Consider the following 15,755-nt stretch of genomic DNA (forward strand, 5'->3'; position numbering starts at 1 on the left):
ATTACATTTTTTATGAATGAATAGATAGATGACCCGTTTCGAATGAATGGATCCATGAGTGCGGCTGAGCAATTCCGACCGGTCGGTAAATCCCGCCACCTGGTGCCTTTTGTTTTACCATTGAAAATATCGAATTTCTGAAATCTATATTACGACCTTGAATTTACGATATCAAATGGGGGACACTTGTTCCCAGCCGCCCCTGGACTGGACAGAGACCGATTTCTTTTCTTGTGTGATGCGAGTTTCGCGAAATAAACGGCGTTTGAAAGTTTTCACATCGAAGCCAGCCATTCGCTTTCCTCACTTTAGGCACCGATCCTTTCTTCGATCTCGCTTCATTAATACTGGTCGTATCTCGTCACCGCTAGCACCGATGTGTTCCTTGGTCTTTCTAGACTCTACGGACACCACTTTGAACGTGTGTAATAAAAGGTTTCGCGATGCTACGACGCTTTTACCGTGGGCATGGTCATGGCGGCCAATTGTACTTTCCGAGCCTGTGTTCGGACCTCCGAGGCTGAATTTTCGTTTCCGAGACGCGATGTTGGTGTCAAACGCGAGCACGCGTTCCGTAGAAGACCCGACGACTGTAGTTTGCCTCGGATCGAGTCGATGGTTTACTGTACGAGCACTGATGCGACTTCCCGCACGAAAGCAGTCATTTTCAGGTTCGATATTGCTCACCGCTTCATCATTTGCTACCACAATTTGCTTTTTTGTTCTGAAGCGCTCCCTCGGGTAAAAGGAACGTTCGCTATGCGCGCGAGATTATTTTAATTCATTCATCTCGTGCGGTGCGCGCTCGGCGGAGCGGCTAGTCGTTTGAAGGCTCACCAGAGCGCGAGCAAGACTTCAAAGAGCTGCCGCTCGCTCGTAATTAGAAAACCATTATAGGTACGTACAACTATCAAATTGTTGGTGAAGGGTCTCGCACCAGGTAGGACTGTTTGTGTGTCAAAAGGGTACTAATAAGGAAGTGTGTTTTTACATTGAGACAGCTCGTCTGAAAAATTGTATTCTTGGCCTAATAAAGTCTGAGGTCTCAAAAAGAAATGAGCTGATTCTTGTTTTTCTGGCGCAGTGAAGACTCGTTAAATGTGTCACTTCTTTTTTATTTATGTCTTCAGGCCCCTGCTGTCCACCTCGGGAAAAGGTTTGTTCCTGCAGAGCTTTTTGTATACATGCCCCTAGAGTACAACTGGCCCCACACTCTTTATTTTCCCCCCTTGTGCTTTTTCTGGTGCAGGATGAGCTCGACTGAAGCATGCGTAACCTTCTAGGTTGCTATCTGAGCAGTTTGAACCCTCAAGCTACGTCCCTCTTCCCTCGACGGCCAAAATTTGAACGCAGGCATGGTTACTGCGGGATACCAAAAGTCTGCCTTTTGTCTCCGAGGGACGTTCATACTGTGTTATGGTCGTCTTTTCCAGAGACGGTGAGGACAAATACACATATGTGCTGCAAGAGGGCCTCCACACAACCCTACAGAGCTTTTTGTAGACATGCCCCTACAGTACAACTGGCCCGACACTTTCTATTTTGTCCCCTTCTGCACTTTCTGGCGCAAGATGAGCTAAAGTGAAGCACGAGTAACCTTCTAGGTTGCTATCTGTTCAGTTTGAACCCTCAAGCTACGTCCCTTTTCCCTTGACGGCCAAAATTTGAACGCAGGCATGGTTACTGCGGAATACAAAAAGTCTGCCTTTTGTCTCCGAGGGACGTTCATACTGTGTTATGGTCGTCTTTTCCAGAGACGGTGAGGACAAATACACATCTGTGCTGCAAGAGGGCCTCCACACAACCCTACAGAGCTTTTTGTAGACATCTAGAATAATTAATCATCTTCATAAATACCGACTAATTTCTGCAAACCAATATGGATTTCAGAGAGGTAAATCCACTGAGTCAGCTTTACTTAACATTCGAGGAAAACTTATCAGCAATATAGAAAATCAATCCTACACTATAGGCATCTTCGTAGATTTCAATAAAGCTTTTGACTCTATCAAGCATAATATTCTCTTTGATAAACTGCCACACTACGGAATTAGAGGCATTTCACTTAAACTATTGCGCAGTTATCTGACAAATCGTAGCCACTTTGTGGTAGCTAATAGTATAGAATCGGACACTGAACATATAAAATTTGGTGTTCCGCAAGGATCAATATTAGGACCTATACTATTCCTTCTTTATATCAATGACATTGTTGCTATCCCCCATACGCCAGACATAGTACTTTACGCCGATGACACGAGTGTTTTTTTTTCATCCAGGGACCTATCATCTCTTATTCCTGTCACAAACGCATGGCTCAAAAACTTATCGAAGTGGCTTGATGCGAATCAGCTGCTTCTAAATGTTAACAAAACAAAATATATTGTTTTTTCCTCAATTAACAGACCAGTTAACCTTACTACCGAAATAGTATTCCAGTCACGGTCACTAGAAAGGGTTACCGAATACAAATTCTTAGGCATACATTTTCATGAAAACCTTCGCTGGACATGTCATGTGAATTTTGTGAAGCGTGACATCGCACAGTCTATTGGCATGCTGAATAGATTTCGTGCCTTATTACCAATGTGGCTAAAACGTCAGCTCTATTTCACTACTGTTCATTCTCGACTGCACTATTGTTTACTTGTCTGGGGGGTTACATCTAAATGTAATATGACTAGTTTGTACTTATTGCAGAAAAAAAGTATACGATTTATTGAAAACCTATCAAGCCGCGATCATACATTCCAATACTTTGAGAAACATCGTATCCTGAATATTGAGGCACTGTATAATCAACGATTGTCTGAGGTTATATTCTCCCAAGTTAAAACTGACCGTGAATTATTCCTTTCTACATATACGAATACTGATACACACTACAATTTTAGAAATACAAACTTTATAAAAATCAGAACCAGAACAAATTACGGTACGCAATTACTATCTTGGCAGATTCCCAATCTTCTCAACCTCCACCCTGGCTTGATCGATATAATCGATCATAATTCAAACCTCTTGACTTTCAGAAAAAAATCAAAAACATATTTTTTACTTTCCGCATAATACTGTGGTCTTCTAAATTATGTGTACAGATGTAATTGTAGTAATGTAGTTCATATATTTTTGTTGCATGTTGCGAATTATTTATTTTTCATTGCAAGAGCGTATGTAGTGTAGTGATCTAGTTACTGCGTATTTTTTGTTTTTGTTTATGGTTAACTATAGCACTCTACCACTAGTCTGCCTGCTGCATCTGCTGCATCTGCTGCATCTGCTGCAAGTGTAGTCTGGTGCTAGGGGCCTGGTCAGGTGACTTACTGTCACCTTTTGCCTCAGCACCATGACAATCCTGTATTGTCAAAAGTTCCAATAAACAAACAAACAAACAAACATGCCCCTACAGTACAACTGGCCCGACACTTTCTATTTCGTCCCCTTGTGCACTTTCTGGCGCAAGATGAGCTAAACTGAAGCACGAGTAACCTTCTAGCTTGCTACCTGTTCAGTTGGAACGCTCAAGCTACGTCCCTTTTCCCTTGACGGCCAAAATTTGAACGCAGGCATGGTTACTGCGGAATACCAAAAGTCTGCCTTTTGTCTCCGAGGGACGTCCACTTTGCACAGCCAGGATAACGCTGTCCGCAGTCGTGCTGGGACGTCCTTGCTACGGCTTGGCCGACACATTTGTTTTCTCGGCTTCCGTACTTTCCCACGTCGGCTTGTTTCAAGTCCAGCTACAGCATTCTTGTCGAATGGTACCTGTGAATTCTGAAGGCTTGATGTCGACCTGTATTCTCTGCACAGCCCCCTACGGGGTTCTGCAGAAACCCCCGTCTTAGTAAATCACGTAGGTTTTCAATGAAGTGTGTCTCCACATCTTACGGGGGTGGGCAAGCAACACCGAGGACACAGTCTTCTTGTCTGCAGTGCCTCTTTATTCTCAGACACTACAAAACCCCACGCCACTGTTCAAAGGCTCGAAAAATCAGGACTACCTTCAGCTTTTGCGTTCGTACATAAACTTTGACACCAGCTGTGTTAACCAACCTGGGCTCGTTCATTACAGGAGGAAAACAAAGCACTCGTATCAAAAATGAATCGTCGCTCTAGCACTCTTAGTTTCCTAGACATGAGCAGTACATAAAAAACAGCCGACTCTCTTATTAGGCCAACATTAATGTGCTTTTCTGGTTCAATTATGAAATAATCGCAATAGAACCATTTGTATTTACTGTGCAAGCCGTTTCTTTAATGCAACTTCTCAATTACCTAAAAGAAATGGTAATCTGAAGAGTCATCTTTTTTCACTAAAAAAAAACAACAAAAAAAAAAACAGAAAAAACACCAGAAATGAGCCGAGTTCTCCGAGCGGTTTTATTAGGTCGATAAAACAACTTTTGCGTTTGCTATCTCGAAGAAATTTCTTCACCCTTTCCCGACAATCGGATAGCTTAATGGTTTTCTAATTCCGAGCGAGCGGCAGCTCTTTGAAGTATATCCATCCACTTGTGCTCGGGACACCCTTCCTGTTGATCGATGAGTCTCGATTGAGATGAGCTGACACGGTTTCACTGCACACACATGTTCCTATGATGTTGTTTTCACGACCACAATCGATGAATGCACTCCAGCGGTCTTGAATATCCACAGGCGAACGATTGAACTTGGTCGGGCTTGTTAATTTCCGAGCAGAGTCCCAAAACCTGTTTTCGCGAATATAACGAGTTCTAGACTAGCTGGAGCGATGAAATTTTAACCGTGCGTCTAAATTCAAAGCGCGATCATTCGCTGCAAATTAGAACCTTCTAGCTATCGTAGTTTCCTTTATACGAGCATATGTGTAATCAAAACATCGTACAGTGAAAGCCTTACTTACACGTAAACTTCTGTTGATACCTTTCTTTTTAGAATACCTACATCGATGAGACGCGCCTCGAATGTTCCTCGGAACATAATCTTACTCCCTGGTTAAAATAAATGTCCTAGCTAGCCTACTTTCCGAGCTTCGTGCGATTGAATCACCTCCGGTTGCGAGCAAAACACGCGGCAGCCATTTGCTTTTTTTGCAAAAACCAAACCAGAACCACGAATGGGCGGTAAATTTCTAAATACTTCACCTAAATAATTTAAACTTGTTGTGGAACACGGGTCTCGACGACGTGGTTTTCGAAAATAAGACGATTCCCGTAATTCTAAGTTTGGTTTTATTAAACCAGGGCTGTGTTTCAAATCTCACCCTAATAAACCCGAGTTACTCGGGCGGATCGTGTCACGTGACCGCAGAAATGAAAGAACGCTGGACGCAGGCAGGTTTCAAAACGCCAGGTGTACAGAAGCTTTACCTCGCAGTATGATTTCGTTTATTTTAAAACACCGCCAGGAATTACATTTTTTATGAATGAATAGATAGATGACCCGTTTCGAATGAATGGATCCATGAGTGCGGCTGAGCAATTCCGACCGGTCGGTAAATCCCGCCACCTGGTGCCTTTTGTTTTACCATTGAAAATATTGAATTTCTGAAATCTATATTACGACCTTGAATTTACGATATCAAATGGGGGACACTTGTTCCCAGCCGCCCCTGGACTGGACAGAGACCGATTTCTTTTCTTGTGTGATGCGAGTTTCGCGAAATAAACGGCGTTTGAAAGTTTTCACATCGAAGCCAGCCATTCGCTTTCCTCACTTTAGGCACCGATCCTTTCTTCGATCTCGCTTCATTAATACTGGTCGTATCTCGTCACCGCTAGCACCGATGTGTTCCTTGGTCTTTCTAGACTCTACGGACACCACTTTGAACGTGTGTAATAAAAGGTTTCGCGATGCTACGACGCTTTTACCGTGGGCATGGTCATGGCGGCCAATTCTAATTTCCGAACCTGTGTTCGGACCTCCGAGGCTGAATTTTCGTTTCCGAGCCGCGATGTTGGTGTCAAACGTGAGCACGCGTTCCGTAGAAGACCCGACGACTGTAGTTTACCTCGGATCGAGTCGATAGTTTACTCTACGAGCACTGATGCGACTTCCCGCACGAAAGCAGTCATTTTCAGGTTCGATATTGCTCACCGCTTCATCATTTGCTACCAGAATTTGCTTTTTTGTTCTGAAGCGCTCCCTCGGGTAAAAGGAACGTTCGCTATGCGCGCGAGATTATTTTAATTCATTTATCTCGTGCGGCGCGCGCTCGGCGGAGCGGCTAGTCGTTTGAAGGCTCACCAGAGCGCGAGCAAGACTTCAAAGAGCTGCCGCTCGCTCGTAATTAGAAAACCATTATAGGTACGTACAACTATCAAATTGTTGGGGAAGGGTCTCGCACCAGGTAGGACTGTTTGTGTGTCAAAAGGGTACTAATAAGGAAGTGTGTTTTTACATTGAGACAGCTCGTCTGAAAAATTGTATTCTTGGCCTAATAAAGTCTGAGGTCTCAAAAAGAAATGAGCTGATTCTTGTTTTTCTGGCGCAGTGAAGAGTCGTTAAATGAGCCACTTCTTTTTTATTTATGTCTTCAGGCCCCTGCTGTCCACCACGGGAAAAGGTTTGTTCCTGCAGAGCTTTTTGTATACATGCCCCTAGAGTACAACTGGCCCCACACTCTTTATTTTCCCCCCTTGTGCTTTTTCTGGTGCAAGATGAGCTCGACTGAAGCATGAGTAACCTTCTAGCTTGCTATCTGTTCAGTTTGAACCCTCAAGCTAAGTCCGTTTTCACTTGACGGCCAACATCTGAACGCAGGCGCTGTTTCTGCGCCAAACCAAAAGTGTGCCTTTCGTCTCCGAGGGACGTTCATTCTGAGTGATGGTCGTCTTTTCCAGAGACGGTGAGGACAAATGCACATCTGTGCTGCAAGAGGGCCTCCACACAACCCTACAGAGCTTTTTGTAGACATGCCCCTACAGTACAACTGGCCCGACACTTTCTATTTTGTCCCCTTGTGCACTTTCTGGCGCAAGATGAGCTAAACTGAAGCACGAGTAACCTTCTAGGTTGCTATCTGTTCAGTTTGAACCCTCAAGCTACGTCCCTTTTCCCTTGACGGCCAAAATTTGAACGCAGGCATGGTTACTGCGGAATACAAAAAGTCTGCCTTTTGTCTCCGAGGGACGTTCATTCTGTGTTATGGTCGTCTTTTCCAGAGACGGTGAGGACAAATACACATATGTGCTGCAAGAGGGCCTCCACACAACCCTACAGAGCTTTTTGTAGACATGCCCCTACAGTACAACTGGCCCCGCACTTTCTATTTTGTCCCCTTCTGCACTTTCTGGCGCAAGATGAGCTAAACTGAAGCACGACTAACCTTCTAGGTTGCTATCTGTTCAGTTTGAACCCTCAAGCTACGTCCCTTTTCCCTTGACGGCCAAAATTTGAACGCAGGCATGGTTACTGCGGAATACAAAAAGTCTGCCTTTTGTCTCCGAGGGACGTTCATACTGTGTTATGGTCGTCTTTTCCAGAGACGGTGAGGACAAATGCACATCTGTGCTGCAAGAGGGACTCCACACAACCCTACAGAGCCCACACCCCGTAACATGTGGAGACACACTTTAATCAAAACCAACGTGATTTACTAAGACAGGCCTGCATTCAAATTTTGGCCGTCAGAGGAAAACGGATGCATCCAGAGGGTTGAACCTTCACAGGTAGCAAGGTACCAGAGGCCTCAAATTTCAGTAGGCATACCTTTACGAAAGGAGGTTCCAAAGCTTAGAAAAAAAATCTTTCGGCTACAGGACGCAGGTGTGTCTTTATTTAAAATCCAGAGCAGATAAAGTTTTCTAATAACTTTCGAAAGGTGCACTGGCCGTTGCTAAACAAGAAACAATAACAGTTTTCTCAAGAAAACGTACGACAGAGGAGCGCCGAGCAATATCGAACCCGAAAATTAGTGCTTTCCTGTGGAAAGTCGCATCAGTGCTCCTACAGTAAAATATCCACTCGATCAGAGGTAAAGTACAGTCGTCGGGTGTTCTACGAAACGCCTGCTCACGTTTGACACCAACATCGCGTCTCGGAAACGAAAATTCAGCCTCGGAGGTCCGAACAAAGGTTTCTAAAAGTAGAAATGGCCGCCATGACCATGCCCACGGAAAAAGCGTCGTAGCATCGCGAAAACTTTTATTTCACACGTTCAAAGTGGTGTCCATAGAGTCTAGAAAGACCAAGGAACACATCGGTGCTAGCGGTGATGAGATACGACCAGTATTAATGAAGGGAGATCAACGAGAATGCTTCCCATAATAAATAGTGCAAAAAATAAACAAAATAATAAAGAAAAAAATACCCGATGCGAGTGGTGTGTCTGCCCTCCACCAGGCGGCGCGATCCCCTTCCCGACTTTTTTCCTTCTCTTTCCCTCTCCTCCTCGCTCATCCTCCTCCGCTTTCCTTTGTTCCCAGAGGCCGGCCCCAGTGCAGTGTTGCCAACCGTAGGGTAATTACCCTACTTGTAGGGTATCTTAGGCATTTATGGTACATTGTAGGGCTGTAGGGCCGTCCGGCGATTTTCCCGCCAAAAGTAGGGTATTTTCAGACGGTGCTTCTTCAACGGCGAGCATAAAAAAAAAATTTGCCGCGCAAGTTTTGCTTAGCTTTACAACCCGTGTGCTGCCACACCACAACATCATGCAAAACGGAAGAATCCAAGTTGCAAGACGTGCTAAGTGAGAGCACCACACACCAAGTTGGAGTATGTAGGCTCCCTAGGTTGGAGAGTATTGGAGAGCTGTAGCAAGTGGGAGAGGTGAGAGGAGGTGGAGTTGCGCTTAGGAAGTTTGTAGCCAGAAGAGGTATCTTTCCAGTGGAAATGGTCCCGCCAATTTTTTTCTGATGGGGTCCATATCACATGAGCGAATGACGTTTTAGCGAACAGCGACATTTGAGCGAATCGACGTTGTAGCGAATAACGGGGGCCGCGCTGCGCTTACGCCGTTTCGCGGTGACAGTGTGCGGCGGCTCATTACAAAAATGTGAACCCATTTGGCCCACCCGAAAACGCCGCTTCGGGGTGTCCGACTATTCGCTAAAGTGTCATTCGGTGAAGCGTGGGCGTTTGCTAAAGCGTCATTTGATCAAGTGAGTGCATCCCGGGGACTGGAGGCGTTCACTTGAGCGAACGACGTTTTAGCGAACGAAGCCGAAACAACGACGTTTCATCGAATGACATTTTAGCGAATACGGAGGAGCCGCCGGTTTCCTATCCTCCCCTGGTGTAAAAGCCTAGTTTGACGAATCCCTAGGCGGCACACCCATAGAAGCTAATATACCGTTCGGATTAGCTTCCTTTTGTAATGAGCCGCCTTGTCTGACACCGCGAGTGCTGGTTCCGCGTAGCCCAGTTTTTAATTTCACGACAAATCGACTAAACATGTTGGTTGGGGATGTCTGTGCGCTCGCTACATCACTGTTGTGCTGATGCTACACAGCGCACATGCAAGATGCAAACGTGTTGTTCTAGAATAACGCAGGTATGCACGTGCATGCGTGACCTGTCGCTTTGTACTGTATTAATATTACCCTGTATGATCATAATCCATGCAACAGTGTTATTTGAACAAAAATTTGCCTCGTAGGGTAAAACGTAGGGTAATAAGAAACATTCTTAGGGTAATGTAGGGTTTTCTGGACGCTGCCGTGGGGTATTTTCGAAAATTAGGTTGGCAACACTGCCCCAGTGTGGTTTCCGTTGTGCTTGGGAGCAGTCGCGTAGTCGCCCGTGTCCAGCTCCTTCTTTGTTCTTTGTTCCGAAATCGGTCTTCTTCTTCTTCGGACCCCGAACGTCGCCTCACGCTTCCTGCCTTCGTCAAAGGGCCTCCTTTCGTTCGACACATTGGGGTAAGTGTACGTCCATTATACTATCCTTTAATTTCGAGTTTTTGATTATTTGCCAAACGAAAGTGATTTGAGTTTTTCAGCAAAAAAAGAAGAATAATTCGTTTAAAACCAAGTGCTTTTCACACCTATCGGAGAATTTCATTAGCTTTCGGAAAATATATACTTCGATATGCGTAAAAGTATTTCTCGTTGCGTTAGAGAGTGAAGCAGGTGAAGCGGGAAAGTCCGGAGCGCGCGCGAGCCGCGATTCGATCGTCTAAGATCAGGCAAAAATTAAAATGAACTACTCGCTTCACAAGAATCTTATTATTCTGTGCTCTTAGCGCACACGTTTCTCTAACGGCACACGAAATTAAGAATCTCTATCTCCGTTTATTATTACATTTTTTAACTTGTTTTTCTGTGCTCTTGGCGCGCACGTTTTTTTAGCGGCACACGAAATTGTCATCTCACTTCGTTCTCTTTTGTACAGAACAATTAGCAATGTCTGTCGCACGTTGTCACAGGCTCGTCCGGGGTTGGTAAGAGAAGGGTCGGGAGACAGAAAGTTCTACGAGGCCTAGAGATTCCCCGGCATATGTCGTGACGAGGCTCGTTTCCTCGCTTGTGTAGCCGCTCAGTCCAGGGACGGGGTGGCGTAGATGCTCGTGCCTCCGCTGTTCCCTTCGCACCGTGCGTAGCTCCCGGTTCAGGTGGTCGATACCGGGACACAGCCGGTCAGATCCTCGAAGCGGTTGCCGAACGTCGCGGCTCGTGCTGTAGAAGAGAACGAAGTGCCAGGCATTTTTAGAAAATGTCATATTTCTACCTTTGCATTTGGTGAACCACGCGCTGAAATCTTTTTTCTAACTCGACTCCGCTTAGAACGCGCACGCCGGGCCACCTAGGGTGCCTTCATGCGCGCTTTGCTTAGGGTGGTGGCATCTCGCCATTTTGTCACACACGTTTATTTTTTGTTGAGAAGCAGGTGAAAGAGCGTGTCCCTGCACGCGCTTGTGGCGCTGAATGTGCTATGGCGACCTTTTGTTTTCGTCGATTTCTTTGTATTTTGCCCGTGAGCGCGTGCTGTCGGCATCTGGTACTACAAAGGGTGGCATCACCCTAAACAGAAGGACATTCAGGCACCCTAGGGCCACCCCTTGCCTGGGCCCCCTGACCCACTTAGCTCTTTGAGACTGTATCCGTTATCTTTCTTTGGCGTTGCTTCTTGTCCGGTGCGTTCTTTGTCTTGGTTGAAAAAACCCCGAGACTGCGGGTAAACGACACAACACTAAAAAGTCTCGGGGTTTTTTCAACCATGTGCAATGTACACCAGCTCGTTTGCGCCCTTACTTTTTGTTCTTTGTCTGCTTCTAGCTTTGATTTTTATCGGGAGAGTCCGATTTTTAGCGGGAGAGTCCGGAGCGCGCTCGAGCCGCGATTCGATCGTCTAAGATCAGGCAAAAATAAAAACGAACCACTCGCTTCACAAGAATCTTATTATTCTGTGCTCTTAGCGCACACGTTTCCCTAACGGCACACGAAATTAAGAATCTCTATCTACTTTTATTATTACCTTTTTTTAACTTAAATCGACCAGCCACCCAGAGCACCCGAAAACTAGTTTGGCTGGTTAGATCGAAATATGAAGAAGAATAATTCCGTTTAAAATCAAATAATTTTACACCTATTGGACAAGTTCATTAGCTTTCGGAAAATATATACTTCGATATGCGTACAACTATTTTTTCTTGGGTTAGAGAGTGAAGCGGTTGAGTCCGGAGCGCGCTCGAGCCGCGATCCGATCGTCTAAGATCAGGCAAAAATTAAAAATAAAAGTGAACTACTACCTTTAGAACAGTCTCTTTTTCTGTGCTCTTAGCGCACACGTTTGTCTAACGGCACACGAAATTAAGAATCTCTATCTACTTTTATTATTACCTTTTTTCAACTTAAAGAAAAAAGGAGCAGTGTGTTTAACCCTCCTGGAAAAGCGAACGCCGGCATCGCGCGTGACGGGCGGCGTGCTTTCAAGTTTCAATTAAACGCGTACAGAAGCGTATTTAATCGCAAACTAAGGCGCTTAATGTTCGCTACCTCTCGTCCGAAGCACGCACTTCTAGCACGAATTCGTGATTTTTTACGATTTTTTGAAGGAACGTTGTCTAACCTGGAAGGCAGAAAGTAAACAAACGGGCGCGACGGGATTTCTAGATCGAATTAAACGCAGATAGCAGTTATTCATTCGTTGTTCCACGCAAGAAATGCGTGTACATGACGCTGGGAATAAAAACAAAGATCATTTCATGATCTTTGTTTTTGCCCAAAGTCGTTTGTGTGAGCGCGTGCGTTTTGCGAGGAGATTAGAAGAGCGTTTGTTGTGCTCGGCGGTTGGTAGATGGAAATGTTCTTTTCTGAGCGTGCGTGATTCTGCACGCTTTTCCGAGTGTCGGCAAAGAAGGCTTTTAATGGGATCTACTATATTGAGCGTGATATAGGCGCGCAAGATGAATTGAATTCTCGGCGGAGCGGCTGGTCGTTTTTTTGAAGGCTCTTTACCAGAGCGCGAGCAAGATTTACCTAGGCATGTTTCATGGAAGTGCTTTTTTTGATAGGTCCATGCTCGGCAAAGATATAAAGTGTATTGAGCTTTGAAGCGCGTATTCCATCGCGAAATGATGGAATACTGCCTCGGAAAAAGAGAGGAGTGAGCGATCAAACTATAATAGGGTGGGAAAAAGGCATTCCACAATTATGCAAGCGTGACATCCTAGGCGTTTGGGCAGTTTTCGTTAGGCAAAATTCGTCTTTTGAGCTCGTGTCGATTTCTCAGTTGGCACGAAATAATAAATAAACTGTTGGCTTTAAAACGGTATGTGTTAGAGTGGCTATACGTGAAGTTCAGCGTGTCTACCTACGTTTATTATTTTTTTAACTGATAAAACGAAGTCAGCCGCTATACGAACGTCCGATTAAGGATTGCGCAATATTGTTTTGCTCGTATTTCTTAATTTCTTGCCGTAATAGGTTTGGTAGGGTCCAAATACGTTTTTTTTATTATCTTGCCTCGTAAAATCAGCGTTCGAGCGTGTTGGGTTTTCGCTTGGCGCGCTGATTAATTTCATCGGAGCTTCGGTAATCGAGTTCGGGGCTGTTCGTTTTTAAGTTTCTAAACGCAGACGGTGTTCATTAACGGTGCCGCGAAAGAAGTGTGTGTGTTTGCTAGACGCAGGGAAAGAGCTTTTAAAGCAAAGAATAGCAAAAAGAAAAACGCCCCAGAGTAGCTATTGCACAAAGAGGAGCAGTCCCCGCTGCAAGGCAGGGAAGAAGAGATTAAAGCAGACCGCCAGACAGTGGCTGTCAATCAAGTCGGGCGCCAAGAACGCAGCCGACAAGAAGCCAAAAACAAAAGATACTAGCGTCTCCCGAACGAGGGAAAGGAGGAGCGGTTTCGGCGGGCGGGCAGCCGCGCCAGGCAAGGCCTTGGTAGTGCAATGAGCTTTCCCCGAAACTCTGTCGTCTGCTACAGCTCCTTTGTCTCTTGGGCGACCGTTGGAGCCGACTTCTTGCACGAATTCTTTTGTTCTTTTCACGGGAAACACGGAATCGGCGGCGCCGAGCCAGGCCAGGCTTTGCTAGTGGCGTGAGCTTTCCCCGAACCTCTGCCGTCTGCTACAGCTCCTTTGTCTCTTGGGCGACCGTTGGAGCCGACTTCTTGCACGAATTCTTTTGTTCTTTTCACGGGAAACACGGAATCGAGTTTTTTTTTTCCCTCATTCCTGCTTGTAGGTTTCACTGACGATGTTTCCCGGATGGTAGACGAAACGTTTGATTAAATTGTTAATCTATTTGAGTAAAGTCGGAGCAGTTTTTTTTTTTTTTTTTATCAAACACGGAATCGGCGGCGGCGCGGAGCTAGGAAGCCGTCCTCTACGAACTCAAACGTTTCATCACTCTCTGACGCACGGAAGAAATGAAAAAAATATATGTGTATGGCGTAAGAACGTTCGGTGCATCTTTAATGTAGGGCGCTAGATTGTCTTTTTGTGCAGCGCAAGAGCGAGTTGCACGGCTGGCCCTCCGTTTCAAGTGACCTCCTTCAGCTGCGGATGACCTGTGCTTAATCAAGACCGCTTGAATGGCAACTGAGAACTTGCTCCAAGCAAAAAGTGTTTTTATGAAATCGTGTTAGCTCGTGCGAATTCACTGAATAGGAACAAGTGTGTTTTCATCGAGACAGCTCGTCTGGAAACTTGCATTGTCGGCCTAATAAAGTCTGAGGTTATTAAAATGTGAGGTAAAAAAGGAAAAATCTGTTGTTTTGTGTTTTGCTGGTGAGGACGAAGCCCCTGCTGTGCACACCTGCGGAAACGAAGTAAGTACCTTATCAGTTTCTTCAGAGATTTGATTTTTTCCCGTGGTAATCGTGAAAAAAAAATAAAAAAGAGCGAGGACATAAATTCTTCTTTCTTATGTTTGAGCTTATTGCAAGACGCCATCAGCGGCGTTCTGTTATATCTATACATAGCCTTTGAACTTGTGTTTTTTCTTTCTTTTTGTGATCTCCAGTGTACCAGATTTGTCGGTTTACTGTTATTTTTTTGTTCCTTCTCGTCGCACCCTGCTTGGGGATTGGAAATGGCCTGCAGTGTAAATGAATAGAAACTAAATATAAAAAAAAGAATTTAAATACTTCCCGACGCCATAGGGTCTTGATCTCCTTACAAATGCATTTAAATAGTCCTTTCCCAGAACCATAACAGAATGAAACAGCCTACCTCATCGCAGATTTATATCTGACAATGTTTTGTAGTCGATCGAGCGTTTGTTTGATAACTCTTTGCATGGTGTTTTATTTTCCTCTTGCTTACTACTGCCACTCCTCCCAACTTTGTTGTGAGCTATTACATTACAATTTTCCCCTGTTCCGCTCTCCCATTTTACGGATTACCTGGTGTTGCGTTTTTAATATAATATAACAATCTGAGGTTAAACGGACAAAGAGGCCCCTGCTGTGCACACCTGCGGAAATGAAGTAAGTACCTTGTCAGTTTTATTCAGAAATTTGATTTTTTCCAGTGGTAATCGAGAAAAAAAAAGAAATGTGTTTTTTTATGTGTGCTCGCCCAAAAGCGAGCACATACATTCTTTTAATGTTCTCTGTTGCGCTTATTGCAAGACGCTGTCAGCGGCGTTGTATTATCTATACAGCCTTTGAACTTGCGTTTTCTCTTCTTTTTTTGTATCTCTGTACTTTGTATTCAAATATATCAATCCACAAGTGCTAGCTGGGTCATTTATTTTAACCAGGCGAGTGATATTATGTTCCGAGGAACATTCTAGGCGCGTCTCATCGATGTAGCTAATCTAATAAGAAAGTGATGATTAAAAAGTTTACGTGTAAGGCTTCATTCTGTGGTGTTGTGATTTGGCATATGCTCGTATAAAGAAAACTACGATAGTTAGAAGGTTCTAATTCGCAGCGAATGATCGCGCTCTGAATTTAGACGCACTGTTAAATTTTCATCGCTCCAGCTAGTCTAGAACTCGTTATATTCGCGAAAACAGGTTTTTGGGACTCTGCTTGGAGATTAAAAACCCCGACCAAGTTCAATCGTTCACCCGTGAATATTCAAGACCGCTGGAGTGCATTCATCTATCGTGGTCGTGAAAACAACATCGTAGGAAAATGTGTGTGCAGTGAAACCGTGTCGGCTCATCTCAATCGAGACTTTTCGATCAACGGGGACAGTCTCCCGAGCACGAGTGGATTGATATTCTTCAAAGAGCTGCCGCCCGCTCGTAATTAGAAAACAAATATAGGTACAACTATCAAATTGTTGGGGAAGGGTCTCGCACCAGGTAGGACTGTTTGTGTGTCAAATTTCTTCGAGATAGCAAACGCAAAAGTTGTTTTATCGACCTATTAAAACCGCT

At 44.7% G+C, this 15,755-nt stretch overlaps 1 long non-coding RNA gene across 1 annotated transcript; it reads left to right on the top strand.

Annotated features, from left to right (window-relative positions):
- The first annotated feature begins 9,669 nt into the window (after nucleotides 1-9,669).
- On the top strand, nucleotides 9,670-14,130 carry LOC121834122. Its single transcript, XR_006077058.1, has 2 exons — nucleotides 9,670-9,839; nucleotides 13,871-14,130. It is a non-coding gene; the product is annotated as an uncharacterized LOC121834122 (long non-coding RNA).
- The last annotated feature ends 1,625 nt before the right edge of the window (nucleotides 14,131-15,755 follow it).

Source organism: Ixodes scapularis, unplaced genomic scaffold (genome assembly GCF_016920785.2).
Source record: "Ixodes scapularis isolate PalLabHiFi unplaced genomic scaffold, ASM1692078v2 ptg000582l_1__unscaffolded, whole genome shotgun sequence".
Lineage (NCBI taxonomy): Eukaryota > Metazoa > Arthropoda > Arachnida > Ixodida > Ixodidae > Ixodes > Ixodes scapularis.